We start from the raw sequence: 26,532 nt of genomic DNA on the forward strand, positions 1-26,532 counted from the left end.
CTCCACTTCTCCCCACTTTTTGTCTGTAACTGTTCCTCTGGCTCTCACCATGAGCAAGAGCCTCTGGTTCTCATTTTCACTATGAATACAAATCCTTGAGCATTATTATTTTGTCATATGAGAGAGAGTTGGGACTGTTCAGCCTGGAGAAGAGGAGACTCTGGGGAGGCCTTAGTGCAGCCTTCCGGTACCTAAAGGGGGCTACAGGAAAGCTGGGGAGGGACTTTTTACATAGGTTTGCATTGAGGGGCAATGTATTTGGAGTCACCATCATTGGAGGTGTTTAGGAGGAGACTTGATAGGGTGCTTGGTTGCATGGTTTAGTTGATTAGATGGTGTTGGATGATAGATTGGACGCAATAATCTTGAAGGTCTTTTCCAACCTATTCTATTCTATTCTATTCTATTCTATTCTATTCTATTCTATTCTATTCTATTCTATTCTATTCTATTCTATTCCATTCCATTCCATTCCATTCCATTCCATTCCATTCCATTCCATCCTACCCTACCCTACCCTACCCTACCCTATCCTATCCTATCCTATCCTATCCTATCCTATCCTATCCTATCCTATCCTATCCTATCCTATCCTATCCTATCCTATCCTACCCTATCCTATCCTATCCTATCCTATCCTATTCCATTCCATTCCATTCCATTCCAGCTGGGAAAGTGGAGATTTAGACTGGATATTGGGAAGAAATTCTTAACAGTGAGGGTGGTAAGACACTGGACCTGGTTTTCCAGGGAGGCTGTCGATGCTCCTTCCTGGAAGTGTTCAAGACCAGGTTGGATGGGGTCTTGAGCAACTTGGACTGGTGGAAAGTGTCCCTGCCCACGGCAGGGGGCTTGGAACTAGGTGATTGTAAAGTTTCTTACAACTCCAACCACTCTATTACTCTATGAAAAGATCCAAGAAAATAAAAAAGGTAAAAAGAAGTTGGAGGTGGGAAGAGGATGCAGACATTTAATAACATTCCTTTTATGGATTAAATGGGGAAGGAAATTAGAATTTGCTTCATTGAAATAGGGCAGCAGTGTGCAAAATTCCATTTTTGTGAAAATTCATGTGAACCTTTGGAGAGACATAAATGCAGCAGCAGCAGATTACTGCAGTGAATGCTGTTCTTATATTGTAGGCTCTCTTCTCTTTTTTTTTCTCTTTTTTTTGTGCAAATCATATCACTTTGGAGAGGGAGGAACCCCTTGAGAAGAAGCGAGGCAACTGGAAGGATTTGAGTTTCTAGTCAAGCTTATGTCCATGCAGAGCGACAGGCTGGGGTTGGAGTGGCTGGAGAGCAGCCAAACAGAATGGGACCTGGGGGTGCTGATTGACAGCCACCTAAACATGAGCCAGCAGTGTGCCCAGGTGGCCAAGAAGGCCAATGGCATCCTGGCCTGCATCAAGAATAGTGTGGCCAGCAGGAGCAGGGAAGTCATTGTGCCCCTGTACTCTGCATTGGTTAGGCCACACCTTGAGTCCTGTGTCCAGTTCTGGGCTCCTCAGCTTAAGAAGCACATTGAGACTCTCGGACGTGTCCAGAGAAGTCTCTGCTTCTCTCCAACTACCTGAAGGTAGATTGTAGCCAGGAGGGGGTTGGTCTCTTCTCCCAGGCAACCAGCACCAGAACAAGAGGACACACTCTCAAGCTGCACCAGGGGAAGTTTAGGCTGGAGGTGAGGAGAAAGTTCTTCCCAGAGAGAGTTGTTAGCCATTGGAATGTGCTGCCCAGGTTGGTGGTGGAGTCACCATCCCTGGAGGTGTTCAAGTGGGGATTGGATGTGACACTTGGTGCCATGGTTTAGTCATGAGGTCTGTGGTGACAGGTTGGACTTGATGATCTTTGAGGTCTCTTCCAACCCTGGTGATTCTGTGATACTGTGATTTTCAAATGGTGCTTGATGACATAGGGTTTGGCACAAGTAGGTCAGTCTTACTTTTTATTAACCAAATTTGAGAGGTTTTTGGAGATGTTCTCTGTCTCACTCAACTATAAGTCACTCTCAAAGGAAAAAAATAAATAAATAAGAGGGAATCCTCAGGCATTGCTTTTGTGAAGTGCATCTCAAACACTTTAAGAAAAGATGTCATGCCATTGTTTACACTTTACAAGCAGGCAAACCGAGGGTAGTGTTATTTCCCAAATCAGCCAGCAGCTCTGTGAAAGGCTTGGAAACAGCTGAATGTCCCATGAGGGTTAATACTGCCCTCTCATCTTGACCATCTTGTTTCTTCTTCTGAAAATTGCTTTGAGAAATCTTAAGAAGCCTTCAGAATCTTTTCAGACCTTGCCTCTCTAGTACTGAATCCTTTATGAGGGGCAGAGATGTACTGGAGAGAGTCCCACTGGCTGTGAGGGTGATGAAGGGACTGGAAAATCTGTCTGATGGGGAATGGCTGAGAGACCTGGGGCTGTTTAGCCTGGAGAGGAGGAGGCTGAGAGGGTGTGAAGAAGATGGGGCCAGTCTCTTTTCAGTGGTGACTTGTAATAGGTCAAGGAGCAATGAATACAAGCTGCAACACAGAAAGTTCCACCTCAGTGTGAGGAAAAACCTTGCTATGAGGTGCTGGAGCTCTGGAGCAGGCTGCCCAGTAAGGCTGTGGAGTCTCCTTCTCTGGAGACATTCAAGACCCTTCAGGAGATGTTCCTGTGTTGTCTGCCCGAGGTGATCCTGCTTTAGCAGAGGGACTGGACTCAATGATCTCTGGAGTTCCATCCAACCCCTCCCATTCTATGATTCTATGCCCTTCCCAATGTTTATGGAGCCAGGGATAATCTTGACAATGGTATTATTAGGGTGTAAGCAGCATGATGATTTCTTTCCTTTGCATTCAAGTCATACACTGTGGTCTTTGTTATTTCAATAGCTGCCAACCACAAGGACCAGAACAAAAAGCAAGAGGAAGGCTGAGCCAGAGATGACAGAAGGAGAGTTAATATATTGGCACAAGGTCTTTGTAATGGGTGAATTATCCTCCTGTGACAGCAGACTGTCCTCTCAGGGTATTTGTTCAAAGACAAGTCCTGAAGATAAGTCCTGCTGAAACATGAAGCTGTAGATAGTGGTGGTTAAAGGTGATTTTTATCTGTGTGCAGTGAAATTGACTATGATTAGGTGACTTGGATTTTTTATTTTATTAACACAATTTTGAGATCTTAACATATACAGTCTCTAGGACATGCAAACTGGACCTGGGTAAAGCTATCTGGAAATGATGGTGGTTGAAGGTATGTTTCTTCTTCAGGGACTTGCCAGATGACTGCTCCAGTTAATGTGATAGTCTTTACAATTGCTCACACTTATTCTGACTTCTTTATCCTGAGACCCTAAGTCCTGAGCAAGGAGATGGGGAGAACCATCCTCCTTAGTGAACATTCACAGAACCACAGTATTATTCTGGTTGGAAAAGACCTCCAAGATCATTGTGTCCAGTCACTGACCTAACATCACCATGACCATTAAATCCATGTTCTAGAGTGCCATGTCCACACATTTCTTGAACACCTCCAGGGACAGCGACTCCACCACCGCCCTGAGCAGCCTGTTCCAATGCCTGGGAAAGGGTGGATGGAAGTGTGTGTCCCTTGTGATTCAGAGTGTTGAAGCTGTTCACACAGGGAGGTCTGCAGGATTTGGGTCTGCTTTTTCAGGAAAATGCCATCTTCCCCATGCTGTCCCCAGCTTCCCCAAGCTGCTCTTACTGAGGACTCCTACTGCTTGAACATATGGAGCACAGCAGCAGTGGCTACACATGAATGTGTATCTGTGTATATAAGGGGAATCACAGAATGCATTGGGTTGGTAGGCACACTCAGTAGTCATCTTGTCCAACCCTTCTGCAATAAGCAGACACATCTTTAACTAGATAGGCTGCTCAGGACCCCATTGAGTTGACCTTGCATATTGCCAAGGATGGGGCCTCAGCCACATCTCTGGGTAACCTGTCCCAGTATTTCATCGCTCTCAATGTGAAGAATTTCCTCCTAATGTCCACCCTAAATCTGTCCTGCTCTAGTCTCAATCATAGAATCGTAGAATCAACAAGGTTGGAAGAGACCTCAAAAGATCATCGAGTCCAACCTATCACCCAACCCCTCATGCCTACTAAACCATGGCACCAAGTGCCACATCCAATCCCCACTTGAACACTGCCAGGGACAGCAACTCCACCACCTCCCTGGGCAGCACATTCCAATGGCTAACAACTCTCTCAGTGAAGAACTTTCTCCTCACCTCCAGCCTAAACTTCCCCTGGTGCAGCTTGAGACTGTGTCCTCTCGTTCTGGTGCTGGTTGTCTGGAAGAAGAGATCAACCCCCTCTTGGCTACAACCAAATCACCCTTCAGGTAGTTGTAGCCTCATTGTCCCTCAAGCTGGATCAGGAGAAACCTGTCTTTGTATTTGACAAATACCCTACTTCTGTAGTATCATTTATAGGCTTCAACTGAGTGCTCACTGCAGGTTTCAGTGACAGTGATGTCTGCTTACATATGGTGCAGAAGGGCCTCACAAAAACCAGCATTATTGTAGTTTCATTTTCCCCCTGATTAGAGTAGAGTAGAGTAGAGTAGAGTAGAGTAGAGTAGAGTAGAGTAGAATAGAATAGAATAGAATAGAATAGAATAGAATAGAATAGAATAGAATAGAATGGAATGGAATGGAATGGAATGGAATGGAATGGAATGGAATGGAATGGAATGGAATAGAACTAAACCAGGTTGGAAGAGACCTTCAAAATCATTGCGTCCAACCTATCATCCAACACCACCTAATCAACTAACCCATGCAACCAAGCACCCCATCAAGTCTCCTCCTGAACACCTCCAATGATGGTGACTCCACCACCTCCCTGGGCAGCCCATTCCAATGGGCAATCACTCTCTCTGTGTAGAACTTCTTCCTAACCTCCAGCCTAAACCTCCCCTGGCACAGCTTGTGAAAAGTAGCCAAAGAGTATAAGGAAAGCAAAGACCTCAGACATGTCCTAGCAACTGATTCAAATCTCAGATTTCCATTGAGACTGAAACTTTATTTGAACTCTCCACTAGTGCTAAATCCATGCTTATCAAACTGTTCCACCATCATGTGGGAGGAAAGAAGGCACCCTTTTTTTTTTTGTTGTTGTTGAGATACTGCTTGTAATTACAGGAATAGATAGGGATATTAGTAACAACATTCAGAAGATTTATGGCTTGTTTGCTGGTGCATGGGAGAGTAAGTGCAGATCACTGAGGGTTCTCTGTTATGAGGTCTATGAGTTAAAATCGTTATCCATAATTTATTATTCTCCATGTGCTTTTTGTCTGCATTTAGTTGAAGAGAAAAAGTCGACAGAGCAGGGAGGAGTAACCTTGAAAGAATAAGACTTACTTCCCATAATTATCATCTTCACCCTGTCCCTGAAAAAAACCCAACAACAAACAAAGGTCCTTTTGTTATTTAGATGCTTCCTTGCTGTCTTGCTTTAAGAACTGGAGACACATTCATTCAAACAGAAAAACAGCCCTATTGTCCAGCTCCTGTGCCTTCACAGTAGAGCTGCTGTGGAAAATGTGGAAGATTAGGACAAGCAACAATGAATGCCAGAAAGGGCTCGAATACAGCTACCAGCTTATTGGGATCATAGAAGCATGGAATTATTTTGGTTGGAGAAGACCTTCAAGATCATTGAGTCCAACCATCAACCCAACACCACTGTGGCCATTGAACCATGTCCCAAAGTGCCATGGCCACACATTTCTTGCAGGCTTGAACACCTCCACAGAGGGGCCATCCACAGCGTCCCTGGGCAATCTGTTCCGGTGTCTCACCACCCTCAATTTAAGGAATCTGCTCCTAACATCCAGTCTAAATCTCCCCTCCTCCAGCTCAAAGCCATTCTCCCTCATCCTATCACACCAAGCTCTTGTAAAAAGTCCCTCCCCAGCTTCCTTCAGGTACTGGAAAGCCTCTATATGGTCTCCCTGAAGCCTTCTCTTCTCTAGAAGTCCTGATGCACAAAGGAAAAGAATGGCTTTCAGTAGCGTTGGAGACCTCATTTAAGAGAGAACCTGAGAGCCTTTGCTACTGTGCTACCAAAAGACAGAGTTCATCTCCTCACCTCCAGACAACGAGAAGTCAGCCAGCCAGTAGACCTGAGCTCCAGTTCTCCAGCTGCTGGCTGGAGTAGGACTCCTCCAGAGCGACTCACCTCCTGTATTATTTAGCACAATGCAATCACAGAAGTGTTGACATTTCTTCTTAATTTAGTCTTGAAACTTAAAAAATGAAGTTTCTCACCATCACAGCAGTGAGATTCGTTTGGCAGACTTGTTAACAAACTAAAAAGGAAAGTTAACACACTAAAAATGAAAATAGCTGCCTTGATTATTAACATTTCTTCCCGATCATCCCATGCACCTCCTTTGTTCCTGTATCTGTTGCCTTCCCTTTTTTCCCCCCTTACATTTTCTTTCTCCAAGTGCTAGTCTGAAAACATTTATCATTGTGGGTTTGAAAGCATTCTAGATGTGGCTGCTCACAGGCTTGCACTAAATTGTTGTGTTTGCTGGACCTTCAAGTGTGGACCTTCAATAGCTCTTGTTGTGATGGCAACAGTAATGTGTTTTCTTACAGTGCCATGGCTGAATAGCTGAAGCTGTCTAGGTACCTGGCTCCTACCACATCTAATGGCAAGTAGCTACCTTATGTACCTCTGAAAATCTTCTGTATAATTTGGGGTAGAAACATTGTCTCCCCTGTTTAACCATGGAAGAGTGCAGGACTCAGTGGTTGGACTTGATGACCTTAGAGTTCTTTTCCAACCAAAAGAGTCTATGATTCTATGAAATGATGGTCATGTTTTAGCAACAGTAATAATACTCCCTGCACTCAATGTCACTCTCTTTATATGTATATAAAACCTTCTTTGGGGAAATTACTCCTGAGCTCTTTCAGTCTGGAGAAGAGAAGACCTGGGGAGGGAGACTTAATAGCAGCTTTATATCAAGAGGAGGTGATCACAAGTTGGAACCAGCTTCCTAATCGTGATGCATGATGGGAGACAGTGGAGAGAGTTTTAAGTGAGGGAAGAGAGTTTCAAAATGGATAGAAGGCACAACTTTTTCTCCAAGAGGACACTGAGGCAATGGAGCAACAAGTTGTGGAGCAACAGTGACCAGCAAGGTGTCAGTTGATGTAAAACTCAACATCAGTCAGCCATGGTTGCTTGCAGCCCAGAAGGCAGCTAGGTCCTGGGCTTCATCAATTGAAGTGTGACCAGTCAGACAAGGGAGGTGATTCTCTCCCTCTACTCTGCTCTCATGAGACCCCACCCGGGGTTCTACATCCAGTTCTGACCTCCAGCACAGAATGACATGGAACTGTTGGAATGGGTCCAGAGGAGGCCACAAAGATGATCAGAGGGCTGGAGCACGTCTTCTATGGAGGCAGGCTGCAAGAGTTGGAGTCATTTGGCCTGGAAAAGGCTCTGGGGACACCTTATAGTGGCCTTCCAGTACCTGATGTGGGCTACAGGAGATCTGAGGAGAAACTTTCTACAAGGGCTTGTTGTGATAGGATGAGGGGTGATGGCTTTAAGCTGGAAGAGGGCAGATTTAGACTGGATATTAGGAAGAAATTCTGTACAATTAGGGTGGTGAGACACTGGAACAGGTTTTCTGGGGAGGCTGTGGATGCTTCTTCCCTGGAGATGTTCAGGGCCAGGGTGCATGAGGCATTAGGCAACCTGGGCTAGTGGAAGGCATCTCTGGCGATGGCAGGGAGGTTGGAACTAGATGATCTTTAAGGTCCCTTCCAACCAAAACCATTCTATGGATCTGATTCTGTTCTTGAAGGATTGTAAGATCTGGGTGGACAAAGAGATGAGCAACCTGGTCTGCCCTCAGTAGAAATATTGGTTTTGAATTCCCAAGGTCTTTGCATGATCCTGTGAGCCTACCATTTGAATCACAGAAGTTTTAAAATATGACTAATGGGTCAGACTGTGCATGGATTAGTCTAATCCAGCAGTTTCATAGGAACCACAGAATCAAACTCTTCCTTGACACTCTAAGTATATTTCTTTATACATTCTGGATCGTTGTAGTGGTGCTGCTTTTAATGGCTTGAAGGTGCTGGAATATAGGATGGGATAGGATAGGATAGGATAGGATAGGATAGGATAGGATAGGATAGGATAGGATAGGATAGGATAGGGTAGGGTAGGGTAGGGTAGTGTAGAATAGGATAGGATAGGATAGAATAGAATAGAATAGAATAGAATAGAATAGAATAGAATAGAATAGAATAGAATAGAATAGAATAGAATGGAATAGAATAGACTAGAATGGAATAGAATAGAATAGAATGGAATAGAATAGAATAGAATAGACCAGGTTGGAAGAGACCTTCAAGATCATTGAGTCCAACCTATCACCCAACACCATCTAATCAACTAAACCATGGCACCAAGCACCCCATCCAGTCTCTTCCTAAACACCTCCAGTGATGGTGACTCCACCACCTCCCCAGGCAGCACATTCCAATGGGCAATCACTCTCTCTGTGAAGAACTTCTTCCTCACATCCAGCCTAAACCTCCCCTGGTGCAGCTTGAGACTGTGTCCTCTTGTTCTGGTGCTGGTTGCCTGGGAGAAGAAACCAGCCCTCACCTATTTGCTGTAAAGACAGGCTGGTTTTGTCTTCTCTGTCTAGCTGTTGAGATAAAGAGGTTGGCAATGCCTTCATGAGACAGGGAATCTTAGGATTTCTAAGGGGGTTTAGATGTTAATAAATTATTTGATTTCTGGCAACCAGAAACATATTTTTGTTTTGGGAAAGCAGAACTGAGACAATGTCATTTTCCAAATGGGACTTCTAACAACTCAGGTGCTGGAGTGTGTCCAAAGAAGGACAATAAAGCTGGTGAAGGTTCTGAAGCACAGATCTTATGAGGAGCGGCTGAGGGAGCTGGGATTGTTTAGTCTGGAGAAGGGGAGGCTCAGGGGAGACCTCCTTGCTCCCTACCACTCTGTCAAAGGAGGTTGGAGCAAGGTCCCCACCTTCTCCCTAGTATCAGGTGATAGGAAAAAAGTAATGGCCTGAATTTGTGTCAGGAGAGGCATTGGAACAGGCTGCCCAGGGAGATGATAGAGTCACCATCCCTGGAGGTGTTCAAGGAACATGTGGCCACGGTTTAATGGCCACGGTGGTGTTACACTGGTGGCTGGCCTCGGTGATCTTAGAGGTCTTTTCCTGCCACATCAGCTCTGTGATTCTAGGTGTTGTACCATAACATCTTTCTCCATGTGAGTTTTTTTTAAATCACCAATTATGGCAAGAGCCAGCTACACCTTTATTATTCCATAGTCAAGCAGTTTATTTGTTTATATTATACCTTGAAATAAACCCGTTTCCATCTTCCTGCTTCAAAAGCCCCATCAAAATGTGCTCGCTCTTGCTTTAGATAAAAATAGAGAGGGGGAGAGGAGCTACAGCTCTTAGATTTCTTTTAAACACTCTGATTTCGACAGCTGCAGAGAGTAATTATTATAAAGGCTGTAGTCCCAATTGTTTTGAGTCGATGTTGTAGCCATACTGTAGCAGATCCTCAGCAGATGCGGGCTGAGGCACACAACTTGAAACATATGGCAAGATAAAATCTGAAAGCTCTGCTAGCTAGCTTAACCATAAAGATTTTGTGAGGGAAAAGAGCCTTAAATCAACACAGACTTTTAAGGAAGGACAGCAAAAACCCCGTTATATGCTAGAAATGATGCTACCTTTCTATCGCTCCTGCATCTGTAGCTGAAATCACTCGAAACAGGAGCTGCTGTGTTTTACTTTAATTGAAGGAAGTTAGCAATACTTCTTTTCTTCCCAAGGCTCCCAAATAACACTTATAATCTCAAAGCTCAATCATTGCACATTCTATTATTTCAAAGCCTTTCTTACTTGTGGCAATGTCCTCCAGAAAGCAGAATACAATTTCAGAGAGCCACGCGAAGGAAATAGACTCAGCTGAAACAGAGCTTATTTGCTGAATAAAACTCTGTGGAAATTTCCTCCTTTTGGAAATTCTTCAGGTGATTTCCACTTGAAGCATGATGTAAAAAAAGGTCATACTGGTGTTTTTCCCTGATGGTCATGTTTGGTTTTAATTTCTATGTGTAGAATACAGTTGTCATGCATTTTATTTCAAGCTTTACAGAGGAGAAGCAATGATGTGCTTTTTAGAAGACATGGGGAAAATGCTGGTTTATGAACAGCACAGATTTTAAAGTTAGAATAGAATAGAATAGAATAGAATAGAATAGAGTAGAATAGAGTAGAATAGAGTAGAGTAGAATAGAATAGAGTAGAATAGAATAGAATAGAATAGAATAGAATAGAATAGAATAGAATAGAATAGAATAGAATAATAGAGTAGACTAGAGTAGAATAGAACAGACTAGACTAGACTAGACCAGGTTGGAAGAGACCTTTGAGATCATCAAGTCCAACCTATCACCCAACTCCATCCAATCAGCTAAACCATGGCACCAAGCACCCCATCCAGTCTCTTCCTAAACACCTCCAGATGATTATGAGATGATTATCATAGCTTAAAACTGAGACCATTCCTTTCAGTAGTATGCAGATACCTCCCCCATGAGGGATGTTAAATCATAGAATCATAGAATTGTTTTGGCTGGATAAGAACTCTAAGATCATCGACTCCAACCATCAACCTAACATCGTCATGGCCATTAAACCATGTCAGAAGGTGCCATGTCTATGTGTTTCTTGAGCACCTCCACCACCTCCCTGGACAGCCTGTTCCAATGCCTGACTGTTCTTTCAGGAAAGAATTATTTCCTAGTTTCCAGCCTAAACCTCTCCTGCCACAATCTCTGGCCATTTTTTCTCTACCTATCACCTGATACTGGGGAGAAGAGACCAACCTCCACCTTGCTCCAACCTCCTTTCAGGGAGTTGTAGGGAGTGATGAGGTCTCTCCTCAGCCTCCCCTGGACTGAACCACCCCAGTTCCCTCTGCTACTCCTCATAAAACCTGTTCTCCAGGCTCTTTGCCAGGTCTGTTGACCTTTTCAATGGTTTGACCACAGTTGACCATCCTTACCTCATTCAGAGAATTTACAGAGGCTGCAGATGTCACATCTGACTAAGACTGCAGTTCAAAGTCCTGTGGAAGGCTGGATCAAGCCTTTCATGAAACTGCAGTCCTGCATGTAGTACTTGCTGTGGTTGGAAGTTTACTGCACGGTGTTCCAGGACAGAAAGCTGAATCCAGCACTTCCTATTTTTCATGTCTTGTAATTTGCATTTGTCTATGAATCTGAGAGAAGAGCCCATGTGTTTCTGAATTCTGCATTGCTAGGCTTTTTTTTGGACTCTACTTTTGATGTAGCTGCAGTATTGAACAAAAAGCTTTGAAATAAGAATTGGTGCCCCATTAGTGCCCATAGTGTGTGGCAAGCAGGTCGAGGGAGATTCTCCTCCTCCTCCTCTATGCTGCCCTGGTGAGGCCACATCTGGAGTCCTGTGTCCAGTTCTGGGCTCCCCTGTTTGGGAAAGACAGGGACTTGCTGGTACAGCAAAGGACTTCGAAGATGCTGAGTGGACTGGAACATCTCTCTTATGAGGAAAGACTGAGAGAATGTTGTCCTTTTAGTTTGGAATAGAGAAGACTGATGGGGAGATCTCATCACTGCAGATCAATACTTAAAGAGGGGTGGGTGTCAGGAGGATGGAACAAGTCTTTTTTCAGTGGTGCCCAGTCATGGGTAATGGGCACAAGCTTGGACAGAAGGAATTCCATCTAAATATGAGGAGAAACTTCTTTAATCTGAGGGTGAAAGAACACTGGAACAGGCTGCCCAGAGAAGTGGTGGAGTCTCCATCTCTGGAGACATTTCAAACCCATCTGGACGTGTTCCTGTGTGACTTTCTCTAGGTGAAGTTGCCTTGGCAGGGAACTTGGTCTTGATGGTCTCCAGAGGTCCCTCCCAACCCTTACCCTTCTGTTATTCTGTGAAAGCACATATCTGGACCTGGTTCATGGTCTGCAGAAGGGAGTGGATGGGAGCCCAGTTACTTCAGTGGATGCTTGGATCTGGCTCAGGGAATTAGTAATACCTATTTGCCTTTGCAGGACTGAAATCAGTATTCTGTACCCAGTCAGCTCCTGTGAGTTTACACATGTATACACAAAATGCCCACACATTTGAAGTTAAGAGCAGCATTCACAGTTTCCTTTCTGGAAAGTTTTGCTTTCTCCATATCTTGGAGGAAAAAAAACCCCTCATAGAATCATAGAATTGTTTTGGTTGGAAGAGACCTTTAAGATCTTTAAGTCAAACTGGTAACCCAGCACTGCTGAATCCACCACTCAAACATGTCCCCCAGTGCCACATCTGTGCAGCTTTCAAATACCTGCAGGGATGGTGACTCCACTGCTTCCCTGGGCAGACTGCTCCAGTGCTTTACAACCCTTTTGGTGAAGAAATTTTATCTTAATATCCAACCTAAACCTTCCCAAGTGCTATTTGAAGCAGCTTCCTTTTGTCTTGTTGTTTATAGACACAAACCCCCACCTCCCTCCAACCTCCTTTCTGAGGGTTGTTGTAGAGAGCAAGAAGGTCTCCCCTCAGCCTCCTTTTCTCCAGGCTTCTCACCAGACCTCTTCTGCAGACCCCTCCCCAGCTTCATTGCTGTTCTTTGGACACACTCCAGCACCTCAATGTCATACTTGGACTGAGTTCCCCGAAACTGAGCACAGTAATTCAGGTGTGACTTCACCAGTGTCAGGTACAGGGGGACAATCACTTCCCTACTCCTGCTGGCCACACCATTCCTGATCCAGGCCAGGCTGCTGTTTGCCTCCTTGTCCACCTAAGCATGCATCTGGCTGGTGTTCAGCCAGCTGTCAACCAGCACCCCGAGGTCCTTTTCCACGAGGTCCTTTTGATGTCAGCCAATTAAAGATGCAATTAGTAAGTCTTATTGGGGAGGTCATTCTGAGCACTGCCTGCATTTGACACACATTTCTAGGTAAGCAAGATCTTCTTCATTTACATAAACAGGCAATTTCTGCCTTATTTATGGCCTTGTTTTCACTCCTTGTGAGGACAGCACAGCCTTGTAGCTCCAACCTCATTTCCAGGAAGAAGTTCAGGCGTAGCAACATCAAATCTAGTCATGTAATAACCACGCTCTGCAATATTGCTGCTTTAGAAGAGAGTGAAGTTTATAAATCAGCACAACTTAGTAGTAAAAAAAGGAAAAAAAAATAAGGCAGTGCATTCTTTTTAAAGGGAAACATTGCTGAGAAGAATAATGATTAAATGAGATGGAAATGATGTTACTCTTAACAAAACAATTTACTGAACCATTTGGAAAATGGGAATGCCAGTAGGAAATTTGATTTGTTTTGAAATGGGCTTCAACATTGCCTTCTGCCAGCGTGATTGCAGGACCAAGGGGGAATAACTACAAACACATACAAAAAGAGATGCCCAGATGTCTGCACCTACACTTATGAGCACATACATTTGTGTTAAGGAGATGATAGTTGTGTCACAGAACCATAGAATGCTTTGGGTTGGAAGAGACCTAAAAGACTGTCGGCTTCCGGCCCCCACTGCCATTGGAACACCTTCCACTACACCAGGCTGCTCGCAGTCCCAGCCAGCCAGGACTTGAACACTTCTGGGTTGGGTCATAGAGTCATAGAATTGTTCAGGAAGAGGAGGCTCAGGGCAGACCTTCTTGCTCTGTACAACTACCTGAAGGGAGGCTGTAGACAGGTGGGGGTTGGTCTCTTCTCCCAGGCAGCCAGCACCAGAACAAGAGGACACAGTCTCAAGCTGCTCCAGGGGAGGTTTAGGCTGGATGTTAGGAAGAAATTCTTCACAAAGAGAGTGATTGCCCATTGGAGTGGGGCTGCCCGGGGAGGTGGTGGAGTGGCCATTGTTGGGGGTGTTTAGGAGGAGACTTGATGGGGTGCTAGGTGCCATGGTTTAGTTGATTAGATGGTGTTGGATGATGGGTTGGACATGATGATCTTGAAGTTCTCTTCCAACCTGGTCTGGTCTGGTCTATTCTTCTCTTCTCTTCTCTTCTCTTCTCTTCTCTTCTCTTCTCTTCTCTTCTCTTCTCTTCTCTTCTCTTCTCTTCTCTTCTCTTCTCTTCTCTTCTCTTCTCTTCTCTTCTCTTCTCTTCTCTTCTCTTCTCTTCTCTTCTCTTCTCTTCTCTTCTCTTCTCTTCTCTTCTCTTCTCTTCTCTTCTCTTCTCTTCTCTTCTCTTCTCTTCTCTTCTCTTCTCTTCTCTTCTCTTCTCTTCTCTTCTCTTCTCTTCTCTTCTCTTCTCTTCTCTTCTCTTCTCTCATATTCCATTCCATTCCATTCCATCATATTCCATTCCATTCTAAAGACCACTGAGTCCAACCTTTAAGCCACCATACAAGGTCATCACTAAACCATGTCCCTCAGCACCACATATACAGAGTTTTGAAAACCCCTCCAGGAATGAGGACTCCACCACTGTCCTGGGCAGCCTGTTCCAGGGATTTACAACCCTCTGGGGGGAGAAATTGTTCCTTATGTCCAACCTAAACATCCTCTGGTGTAACTTGAGGTCATTTCCTCTCTTTCTATGGCTTGTTCCTTGGGAGAATAGAACAATTCCCACTTGGATCCAACCTTTCAGGTACTAGCAATGAGTGAGAAGGTCTCCCCTCAGCCTCCTTTTGCCCACACTGAACAACCACAGTTCCTTCAGCCACAGGTGACAGTTTTACAAGTATTGGTGTGATATGTTTGTTTTGCCCTTCAAGAGGTTTCATACAAGCCAATTTAGAGGGACAAATTAAGGTAATGTCTTTGTGCAACGTTTGCTCCTAGCTGAAACCCTCACCCGTGTACCTAGTTCCATTGCACAGAACTGTAGAATCATTAAGATCATCAAGTCCAACCTTCTACCCAACACCTCCATGACCACTAGCCCATGTTCCAGAGTGCCACATCTACTTCTTTTCTGATGACCTCCAGGGATGGTGACTCCATGACCTCCCTGGGCAACCTGAAAGCTAATGCTAAACATTTGTTTTAAGTGTTTTCTACAGTCACTGCAGGATGGAATTCCTGCCAGCACTGGCTGCGCTCTTACTGTGCCATGCAACTGTTGTGTTTCATCCTTTGTCAGCAGCAGTCCTTCCTAATTTCATCAGTTAGTGACATCAATGATCAGAAGATTAGGTATGACATTAAAACAAATGACATTGTTTAGTCTTCAGAAGAGGAGCCTGAAAGGAGACCTCACTTCCCTCTACAGGGGGGTGGGACTCTTCTTCCATGTGACAGGTGACAGGACAAGAGGAAACAGCCTCAAGTTGTGCCAGGCAAGGTTCAGGTTGGATATTAGGGAAAAAAATTCTTCACAGCCAGGGTTATCAAGCATTGGAACAGGAGGCACCATCCCAGCAGGGATTTCAAAGACACATGGATGTGGTGCTTAGGGACATGGTTTAGTGTTAGTGGCATAGCAACAGTGGTGGGATTGTGAGATTTAGGCAAATGGTTGGAGCTGACAATCTCAAAGGTCCCTTCCAGCCTCAACAGTTCTATGATTCTGAGATGAATGGCTCACTCTGAAGTTTTCCTGCCTGACACACAGGTGTATCAGCTGATGCATGTGCTTGCACTCACCTACATCTTCAGCAGCTTGAGCTTCCTCCTGGACTAAAAGACTGAAGAGTCACATTGCAGGGAAGTGGCTGCTTATGGCATAGTTCCCCTGAAATTAGGACATTAATTCTGGTTGGGAAGCCCAGGCTGCTCACTGACAGTGCTGTGTAAAGCATCTGTGCAAGCTGAGGATTCTGCCTGCAGCATTTCAGTGATAGGAACAAATGTACCTCACCAAGAAATGACCCTGGGGACGAGAGGGATCTGTCAGAACCTCCTAACACAGCTGTTTCTGATGCAGACATCATCTTTTCCCTTAGGAAGGGAAGTTCTTTATCAGTTCATAGGTAGCCTCCTCTAGCTTTATGAATTTACCAGAGAATTCAGAAAGTGATTTGAAGATGTGAGCAGTATTGATGCTGCACTCAAGGCAATAATTGGGCTCTGCACCATCGTGGTTTTGTTTGTTTTTAATGTTGTATTGAAAGTGAAATACCCAGTGTGATAGACTTTGGAGGTATTTCTTGATTTAGTTTTGTTTCTCCCTGCTATTATTTCATCATTACTTCTCACATGCCTTTCTTGTCAGAGCATGGAATAGATCCTCATCTTCCACTTCTTTCTGTGAAATAGAAATAACACATGAGGAGCTGAGAGATGTTTTGTTGTAAATCCTATTACAACTCGAGCACAGCCCTATGAGGAGAGGCTGAGGGAGCTGGGGTTGTTTAGCCTGGAGAAGGGGAGGCTCAAGGGAGGCCTTATTGCTCTCTACAACCACCTGAAGGGAGGTTGTAGCCAGGTGGGGGTTGGTCTCTTCTCCCAGGCAACCAGCACCAGAACAAGAGGACACAGTCCACAGACACGTTCGGTTGTAAGCTGTTCAGACATTGGTAAATGGGCTCCTCTCAGAGATGCTGATCTCTAAGTGTCCCCTTTTGTCTCCACATGCACATTCCAAACCACAGACCACTGTGATGGTTTGACCCACCTACATTAACAAAAGCTCAGCTGAAGCTCAGTCTGGGAGGAAAATGAAGGAAGGAGATTGGGAAAGAAATATTTAAACTAAAGAGCAAATTCTATTTGTAGATGAAGATTTGAGTATTTGGTGGCTTTTTGTTGGGGATGGTATGCATGGATGTGTTGTTAATGTGCAGAAGCAGCATTCATTTGAGCCCCTCAATTTAAGAAGGACATTGAGACACTTGAATATGTCCAGGCAAGGGCAATGAGGCTGGGGAGAGGCATTAAGCACAGCCCTGTGAGGAGAGGCTGAGGGAGCTGGGGTTGCTTAGCCTGGAGAAGAGGAGGCTCAGGGGAGACCTCATTGCTCTCTACAACTACCGGAAGGGAGGTTGTAGCCAGGAAGGGGTTGGTCTCTTCTCCCAGGCAGCCAGCACCAGAACAAGAGGACACAGTCTCAAGCTGCACCAGGGGAGGTTTTGGCTGGAGGTGAGGAGAAAGTTCTTCATAGAGAGAGTTGTTAGCCATTGGAATGTGCTGCCCAGGGAGGTGCTGGAGCCACCATCACTGGAGGTGTTCAAGAGGGGATTGGATGTGGCACTTGGTGCCATGGTTTAGTAGTCATGAAGTGTTGGGTGACAGGTTGGACTTGATGATCTTTGAGGTCTTTTCCAACCGTATTGCTTCTATGATTCTATTAGCACACCTCCTCCTTAGCAGCTGCCAGCACACAACAGATATTAAAAAGAGGTGGAGAGAGTTGTAGTAAACCAGTATAAGCAGTCTGTCTTATGCCATCCAATTAAAAGTCTTTGTTACAACATCCAGGTTTAGAATTTGTCTCACCTCTTGTAGAATCACAGAATGGTTGCTGTTGGAAGCGACCTCCAGAGAGCGTTGAGTCCAACTCCCCTGCCAAAGCAGGACCACCCAGGGCAGGCCACACAGGGAGGTGTCCAGGCAGGTTTGGAAAGTCTTCAGAGAAGGAGACCCCACAACCTCTCTGAGCAGCCTGTTCCAGGGCTCCTGCACCATCACAGCTATATTGAAGTGGAGCTTCCTGACTTCCTTTTTATGTCTATTGCCCCCTCATCCTATCACAGGACACCACTGAAAAGAGACTGGCCCTTTCTTCTTGGCACCCACCCTTCAGATATTTACAAACATGAATAAGATCCCCTCTTAGCCTTCTCTTCTCCAGGTCCTTTCCTCATTAAACAGTTGTTCCCATCCCTTCATCATCCTTGTAGCCTCTGCTGGACATGATCTAGTAAATCTCTGTCCCTCTTGAAATGGGGAACCAAGAACTAGACACAATACTCCAGATGTGGTCTACCAGGGCAAAATATAGGGGGAGGAGAGTTTCCCTTGATCTGCTGGCCACACTCTTCTTAATGGAGACCACTGGCCTTCTTGGCCACAAGGGCACATTGCAGCCCTATGGATAACTTATTGTCCACCAGGACTCCCAAAGTTCTTCTCCACGGACCTGCATTCCATCAGGTCAACCCCTAATCCATACTGGTTTGTTCCTCCCTAGGCACAGGACTCCACACTTATTCTTGCTGGAATTCATTAGGTTCCCCTTTGCCCAGCTCTCCAGTCTTGGAGACACCACAGCTTGATGCTGTGTCATATTTCAAAAGTGGTGCTTGAATAGTGGTTTGTGGAAGGAAGCCCAAGATGGATAAATGCCTTCAGGAGCCCCAGGGAAATGCAGCAGCTCTACAGACATTTGAAACAGCAATGTCAATTCCTGCTCTGAGAACATGATTGTTGGAAAGGAGTTTGGCCCCAAGTATATGTTGAAGAAACATGTGGGCATGGCACTTTGGGACATAGTTTAACAGCCATGGTGGTCTCAGGGTGAAGGTTGGCCTCGATGATCTTAGAGGTCTTCTCCAAACAAAACAATTCTATGATTCTCTGAACAACAATTGGTTTCCGCACTTGGTTGATGAATTGTCTAAAAGAACCCTTATGAGGTCTTTTCCAACCAGGACAATCCTGTGATTATAGGATTCTGTAAGTTATAAACATGTTAACAACCTGGGAAGCCCCTTAAGAAGATCTCACCCTGGACCAGCCAGGCAGATCCCACAGGCTACCTCCTGAATGCTGATGAGCAAAAGCAAGGAGAAGGTAGAGTTGGGGAAGAAAGTGGAAAATTAATTTGCTGAATAGAAAGGTCTGCCTGGCCTCCTTAATCAGGCTGGAAGTAATTGCAGTGCTGCTGCAAAGCAGTGTCACAGAGGGTGCAGCAGGTAGCTGGTCATGTCTTTGGTGTGTAGTGGCTCATATTAATAATTTTCCAGGCTTTCCAAAGCAGCCTGGATGTCTACATCAATTAATTCCTGCTGCCTTTGTGTGTGGTAAGCAAGCAATGCTATCTCTTTGCTGAGATAAGGGAAACCAGAGGGAACTGAGATCAGTACAACAGGAATGTGAGGCAGACAGGATGAGGACCCCACATTTCTTTTGTTTAGAGCTGTGCTTTGAAGAGAGTGAGCTTTCTCACTCTCTCCTTTTATCTTGGTGTTATCTGTTCAGATCTCAAAAGTCAGTTAAGCACCAGAAAATGTACAGAGCTGCTGAAACCTCACCGAAACAGGCTCTGGAAGCTTTCCTACATGAGAGAGGGCTTGGCCTTGCTATTTAAGAAAAGCAAAGCAAAGCAAAGCAAAGCAAAGCAGAAGCCATCAGGTGATGTTTGCAAAGAAAAATGTGGAAAAGCATGCAAAATGCAGACCTGAATTCAGAATGAAAGCTGGTGCTCAAAATGTGTACTGGAACACTGGATAAAGCATTCAACACTGAAAGTAATTTCATTCTTGATATCACTTTGTGCAATGGAAAAAAAACCCCAAAGTTATTGGAGAAGTTTGTGTTAATCCTCAAGGGAAACTTCCCAGAGTGTTAGTGCTTGTGGATAAACACCCCAAGGTGGGCCAGAACAAGAGGACACAGTCTCAAGCTGTGCCAGGGGAGGTTTAGGCTGGATGTTAGGAAGAAGTTCTTCACAGAAAGAGAGATTGGCCATTGGAATGTGCTGCCCAGGGAGGTGGTGGAGTCACCATCACTGGAGGTGTTTAGGAAGAGACTGGATGGGGTGCTTGGTGCCATGGTTTAGTTGATTAGATGGTGTTGGATGATAGATTGGACTTGATGATCTCAGAAGTCTTTTCCAACCTGGTTCTGTGAGTGTATGGCTCTCTGTTTCTGTGAATCTATGAGTCTATGTGATGACATGAGATGGCTGTGGGCCTTCAGTCACAGAATCACAGAGTCACAGAATCACCAAGGTTGGAAGAGACCTCAAAGATCATCAAGTCCAACCTGTCACCACAGACCTCATGACTAAACCATGGCACCAATTGCCACATCCAATCCCCTCTTGAACACCTCCAGGGATGGTGACTCCACCACCTCCCTGGGCAGCACATTCCAATGGCTAACAACTCTCTCAGTGAAGAACTTTCTCACTAAACTTCCCCTGGAGCAGCTTGAGACTGTGTCCTGACTGTTGCTTCACACTTGTCACTGGCACTGCACTGAGGTTTGGTGGTTTCCTCATCATTGCTTCCAACTCACCCCTGCACAGCAAGAAAATATTTCCTTGCCTTGATGCTCTTCTGCATCGTGCAGATATTGTCCTGTTGCCTGTAGTGCCATATATTCTGGGTCTTCAAGCTATTTTTTTTCTCTCCTCTCTTTCCTTCTGCTTCAAAGTTCTGCAGTTATGCTTTGTTGGACAAGTCACATTCCAGGAAGAGTTAAAGTCAGAAATAAGTTGCTGGCAAAGATGTGTATCTCTTATATAAAGCGAGTTTAGCACGCTAGCATGTTGCCTCAGCTTTCCTACCGACGTTTACTGTTAGCAGTGGTTAAAATTGTTTGGGATGGACTATTTCAAATGTTTGTGTGATTGAATAGCTACATTTTGTTGGGGAAGGGAAAAGAAATAAAAAGGCAGTTCAATCACTGTTCTGAATGGAAAAAACCCACACCCCAACACGTTGTGGTTTTGTTTTCAGACCATTTTTCCTCTCTTAATGTTCACATTTTGATTCTGTAGGGCTGCATGCACAGTCTAGAGATTATTGTGGGCATGGGTTAGATAAAAATTCTAGCAAACTAAATGCTTTGATAAGCTTGTGAATGGTCATTGGGGTTTTTTTGGTATCTTATGTTATTTTGGGTAGGAAAATAACCCCACCCAAATTGTCACTTTTTGGGTTTTGGCATGGAGGTACAGTAGGAGAAGACTGTCCAGAGAAGGGCAACAAAGCTGGGGAGGGGTTTGGAGCACAGCCCTGTGAGGAGAGGCTGAGGGAGCTGGGGCTGCTTAGCCTGGAGAAGAGGAGGCTCAGGGGAGACCTTATTGCTCTCTACAACTACCTGAAGGGAGGTTGTTGCCAGGAGGGGGTTTGTCTCTTCTCCCAGGCAACCAGCACCAGAACAAGAGGGCACAGTCTCAAGCTGCACCAGGGGAAGTTTAGGCTGGAGGTGAGGAAGAAGTTCTTCATAGAAAGAGAGATTGGCCATTGGAATGTGCTGCCCAGGGAGGTGATGGAGTCACCATCACTGGAGGTGTTTAGGAAGAGACTGGATGAGGCACTTGGTGCCATGGTTTAGTTGATTAGATGGTGTTGGGTGATAGGTTGGACTCGATGATCTCAGAAGTCTTTTCTAACTTGGCCTATTCTATTCTATTCTATTCTATTCTATTCTATTCTATTCTATTCTATTCTATTCTATTCTATTCTATTCTATTCCTATTCCATTCTTCCTATCCTATCCTATCCTATCCTATCCTATCCTATCCTATCCTATCCTATCCTATCCTATCCTATCCTATCCTATCTTATCCTGTCTTATCCTATCCTATTCACCATAGCATAGCAGCCTGTCCTGGCACAGAGCTCTGGGAGAGCATTTTAGATTTGCCTCATTCCACTGAAACATCAGGGTCTGATAATTGTCTGTAAGCATTGCATATTTCATAATAATCAATCAAATCCAGCAGCTTTTAATTGGCAATTTAGAAAAGCTTCATTAAGTCTTAGTTTAATTCACAGGGTAGTGGTGGTGGAGGTTATCATGATTATCTGTTTTAAAACAGGGATTGCAAGTGGCAGAACAAAATGTGGTAGTAGATGCAATGAACACAGTGCATATTGCCCTATGTTTAAGGGCAGCACTGCTGGTGAAGTCTCTGGAGAACAAGCCTTGTGAGCAGCAGCTGAGGGAACTGGGGGTGTTTAATCTTCAGAAGAGGCTGAGGGGAGACCTTATTGCTCCCTAAGACCCCCTGAAGGAGGTTGGAGTGAGCTGGGGGTCAGTTTCTTTTCCCTAGTGTCAGGTGATATTATGAGAGGAAATGGCCTGAAATTGTGCCAGGGAAGGTTTAGGTTGCAGATAAGGAAAAATTTCTGTCCTGAAAGAGTGGCAAATTGCAGGCATCTTTTTCTGCACTTCGCTTCCCATCTCTCTTTGGTGGGCTGAGTGAGATCAGGTGTTCTTCAACTGATAAAGGAGCCCTTGAGAGAGAAATTACTTGACCATCCATATGATGAATGGCTGAAGAGAAAGCAAGAAAAGCTGAGCTTCGGCTTGGCATCCAGGAAAAACACAACCGCCTGTTTTGTGCCAGACATCTGTGTTTGTTCCAAGGAAAGCCTTAGGAAAGAATCTCTGGCCTTTCTCCACCTGGAAGCTATGAAAAAGGCATGAAAGTTTGGTTTGCTTTTTATTCAGTGTATGCTGTGTTATGTCCCAGGATACAGGAAGCTCTTCGAAGTGGAGCAGTGTCTTTCATTTAGACTCAGAGCTCCCCTGATCACCAGGTGCACCACCTGGTTTCCAAGCCACTGTTCTCAAGTGTGCCCTGGCCAATAATCCTGTCAGTATTTCTTCCCTTCTGGCTGGAAATAGAGATGGTGTGCCCTCATGGCATTGCACTTTAGAGCTTGCACATGTACCTGCAGGCATGGTGTTCCCAAGGAATGTGTGGGACAGGAAGCAACAGGCACAAACTTGAATATGGCAAGTTCCATCTAAGCATGAGGAGGAATTTATTTAAGAATGACAGAGCACTGGAAGAGGCTGCCCGGAGAGGTGCTGGAATCTCCATCTCTGGAGACATTCCAAACCCACCTGCATGGGTCTGTGTGTGATCTTCTCTAGGTGAACGTGCCTTGGCAGGGGGATTGGACTTCATGATCTCTTCCAGGCCCTGCTTATTCTGTGGTCCTGCGTCATGCTCTCAGAAACTCGTGGCACAAAGCTTGGAGAAGTGCACTCTGCACTGGATAAACTGGAGCACAGCTCCCTCAGCCACTCCTCACACAATCACAGAATCACCAAGGTTGGAAGAGACCTTGAGGATTATCGAGTCCAACCTGTCACCACAGACCTCATGACTAAACCATGGCACCAAGTGCCACATCCAATCCCCTCTTGGACACCTCCAGGGATGGTGACTCCACCACCTCCCTGGGCAGCACATTCCAATGACTAATGACTCTCTCAGTGAAGAACTTTCTCCTCACCCCCAGCCTAAACTTTCCCTGGTGCAGCTTGAGACTGTGTCCTCTTGTTCTTGTGCTGGTTGCTTGAGAAAAGAGACCAACTCCCTCCTGGATACAACCACCCTTCAGGCAGTTGTAGAGAGCAATAAGGTCTCCCTTGAGCCTCCTCTTCTCCAGGCTAAACAGTCCCAGCTCCCTCAGCCTCTCCTCACAGGGCTTGTGCTCAAGGCCTCTCCCCAGCCTTGTTGCCCTTCTCTGTCTTGATGTCCTTAAACTGAGGGGCCCAGGACTGGACACAGTACTCAAGGTGTAGCCTAACCAGTGCAGAGTACAAGGGGCACAATAACTTCCCTGCTCCTGCTGGCCATACTATTCTTGATGCAGACCAGGATGCCATTGTCCTTCTTGGCCACCTGGGCACACTGCTGGCTCATGTTTAGGCAGCTGTCAATCAGCACCCCCAGGTCCCTTTCTGTTTGGCAGAAACAGGGCTGTGCCCCAAACCCCTCACCTCAGAGGCTGGTTTTCCACCCAAACCAAATCTATTATTCTATTGTTAGAAATAATTATGCCAGAAATATTATGTTTGCCTGTGTAGAGACAGGTGTATGTATATATTAGTGATAAGTTTCAATTATGTCAGAAAGCATATTTTGGTAATGATTATGAGTGGTTACATGACAGTAGTTACTTCATTATTAATATTCAATATTAACAATTTATTAAGCTGTAATAAAAGTACTCAGCCTTGCAGGCTCAGAGTTATGACTGTGAAATGTTATCCTTGAAACCTGTTAAAGGTGCAGAGTCAGGAGAAGGGAAAAAGAAGAGGGGAAAGTTGGGATGGTATTTGTGAGACTCTGATGGTGATAGAAGACTCTTCATTAGCCAGTGCTTTAATTGCTTGTTCCTTGTGATTCATGAAAGGTGCTGAGCTGGTCTTTGTACTGTGCCTGAGTCTGTGCCAAAATACAGTATGGATAGGTGGGAATAGCTCTCCAGGTATGCTACCAGAGTGAGACTTGGGTCTACCTTTTGTCCTGACCTTGCAGTTTTCCAGCTTGGTGGCATATCATGTCTTTATAGAGTCATAGAATAGTTACAGAATCATATAGTTGTTTTGGTTGGAAAAGGCTTCTAAGACCATGGAGTCCAACCATCAACCTACCACCACCATGCCCATTAAACCATGTCCCAAAGTGCCATGGCCACACGTTTCTTGAACACATCCAGGGAGAGTGACTCCACCACCTCCCTGGGCAGCCTGTCCCAAGGCCTCACCACTCTCCCAGTAAAATTTATGTTCCTAACATCCAGTTTTTTCCCTCATATGCCTGTGCTGAGCTCAGGCTTTGGTTGATTTGTTTATTTTGACTTCAAGCTCTTCATAGGAGGATCTTCTGTTGGCTTGCAACAAGAACATCTGGTTTATGTGCTTGGTAACTGCAGCTCTTGTTTCTGAGGACTCCTAGAATGCAAATATAGGCATATTAGAAAGTACAAAAATCTCACCTTCAGAAAAGCCCACATTCCAGCAACACCACCTCATCTCACACACATTTAGAATGCACTGGGTTGCAGGTCTCTGTCTCTCTTGTGTTGGGAGCCCCATAGCTGGACACACTACTCCAGGTGGTGTCTCATCAGACCAGAGTGGCAGAATCACCTCTCTCGACCTGCTGGCTCCAGCTGCTGCCTTCTTTCTCGCTAGTACAGGCTGTAACAGTCATCCCAACTCACCATCAGTGGCATCCTTCTGCAGTGAGCTCTGCAGATCAATCTTCAGGTCCCTGTTTCCCAACTGAAGCTGTTTTTTTCTTGGGCCCTGAGCATGTGGAGCAGGGGCAGATGAAGGAGGGCTGAGCTCTTTCAAAATCGAGTCCTGGGCTCTGCACTGTGTCTTAGAGAGTTGGTAAATGCCAGGGTTTGCTGGACTAAGCAAAGGCAGACAAGGTCTGTTGATGGGAGTGTCAGCTGAGCTCCTTCACTCCTCATTTGAAATGAAAAGATGATCAAAAGGGAGGTGATGGTTTCTGCAAGGGCCAGGTTAAATATGAGCACACGTGCATGAGCTGGAGAGCAATTGGTCTTGCCTTGGTATTGTCAGAACAGAAATATTGGCTTCATGTTTTAAGATGTGGATAACAGTGCCTAACTTTTCTGTAGCAATTTGAAGGGGGGAGGGGAAGGGCATAAATCTCAGCCCTTCATAAAGGAATTTGTTAGTTTTGCCTTATTTTTGCAGCTGGTGTGCCCCAGCACGTAGAAAGGAAGATAGCATTAGAATGGGGAAAGCAGAGCATAAGTTCCCAGGGTCTCAGCCCACTGCACTGTCTTTTAGGTCAGAAAAGACATTACCTGGTTGAGTCACCGTCCCTGGAGGTGTTTAAAAACCATGTAGATGTGGTGCCTGGGGATATGGCTTAGTGGTGGACTTGGTAGAGTAGGGTTAATGGTTTGACCTGATGATCTTGAAGGTCTGTTCACAGAATGGTTTGGCTTGGAAGGGACCTTAAGGATCATGTAGTTTCACCCCCCTGCCATGGGCAAGGACATCTCACTAGACCAGGTTGCTCAAGGCTTTGTCCAAGCTAAATGATTCAAGGATCCTATGATTCTATGGCTTGAGGGTCAGTCTCCTGCCTTAAACACGGTGCATTGCTTTGGAAAAGACAGAGTTATTTGTCATGCTGAACATTTCCAAAGCTGGGTGTTTAGAACAAAGGCTAACACTCTGCCACCTTGAAAAGTCCCTTTTTGTGGGAAGTAGCTTCCAAAATGTAAGAGTTAATTTTGCTTGTGTTTATTTGATGAGATTGTGTAAAATCTAAGGAACTCACAGACTGAAATTAATTGGCATTTATTGCTGGAAGTAGTATTGAAATCACAGGATCACAGAGTGGCAGGGTTTGGAAGGGACCTCTGGAGATCATCAAGTCCAATCCTCCTGCCAAGGCAGGTTCACCTAGAGAAGGTCAGACAGGAACACGTCCAGACAGGTTTTTAATGCTTCCAGAGATGGTGACTCCACCACCTCTCTGGGCAGCCTGTTCAAGTGCTCTGCAAGCCTTAAATTAAAGAAGTTCCTCCTCATGTTTAGTTGGAACCTCTTGTGTTCATGTTTGTTCTTGTTACTGTGCTGTCACGGGGCACCAATGAACAAAGACTGCTCCCATGCTCCTGACACCCCCCCCCCCTTTAAGTATTGATAAGCAGTGATGAGATTGCCTCCTCAGTCTGCTCTTTTCCACACTAAAAAGACTCAATTCTCTCAGTTTTTCCTCATAAAGGAGATGTTCTAGTCCCCTCACCATCTTTGTAGCCCTCACAATCATCTCACAGGGGTACAGACCAGTGCGAGGAAAA

General features: G+C 45.1%; 1 protein-coding gene across 8 annotated transcripts in view; it reads left to right on the plus strand.

Annotated features, from left to right (window-relative positions):
- LOC137456809 (zinc finger protein 469-like) overlaps nt 1-26,532 on the plus strand; it is a 138,781-nt gene that overhangs the window by 11,116 nt on the left and 101,133 nt on the right. Inside the window, exon 2 of one of the 8 annotated variants that reach the window (XR_010991111.1) lies at nt 6,622-6,677. The exons of the other annotated variants lie outside the window; for them this stretch is intronic. The gene's annotated coding sequence lies outside the window, so the exon portion shown is untranslated. The remainder of the gene's footprint in view (nt 1-6,621; nt 6,678-26,532) is intronic. 8 annotated transcript variants of the gene reach the window in all.

This window comes from Melanerpes formicivorus, unplaced genomic scaffold (assembly GCF_026170545.1).
Source record: "Melanerpes formicivorus ecotype bairdi unplaced genomic scaffold, bMelFor1.0.p_v2 SCAF_138, whole genome shotgun sequence".
In the NCBI taxonomy this organism is placed as follows: domain Eukaryota; kingdom Metazoa; phylum Chordata; class Aves; order Piciformes; family Picidae; genus Melanerpes; species Melanerpes formicivorus.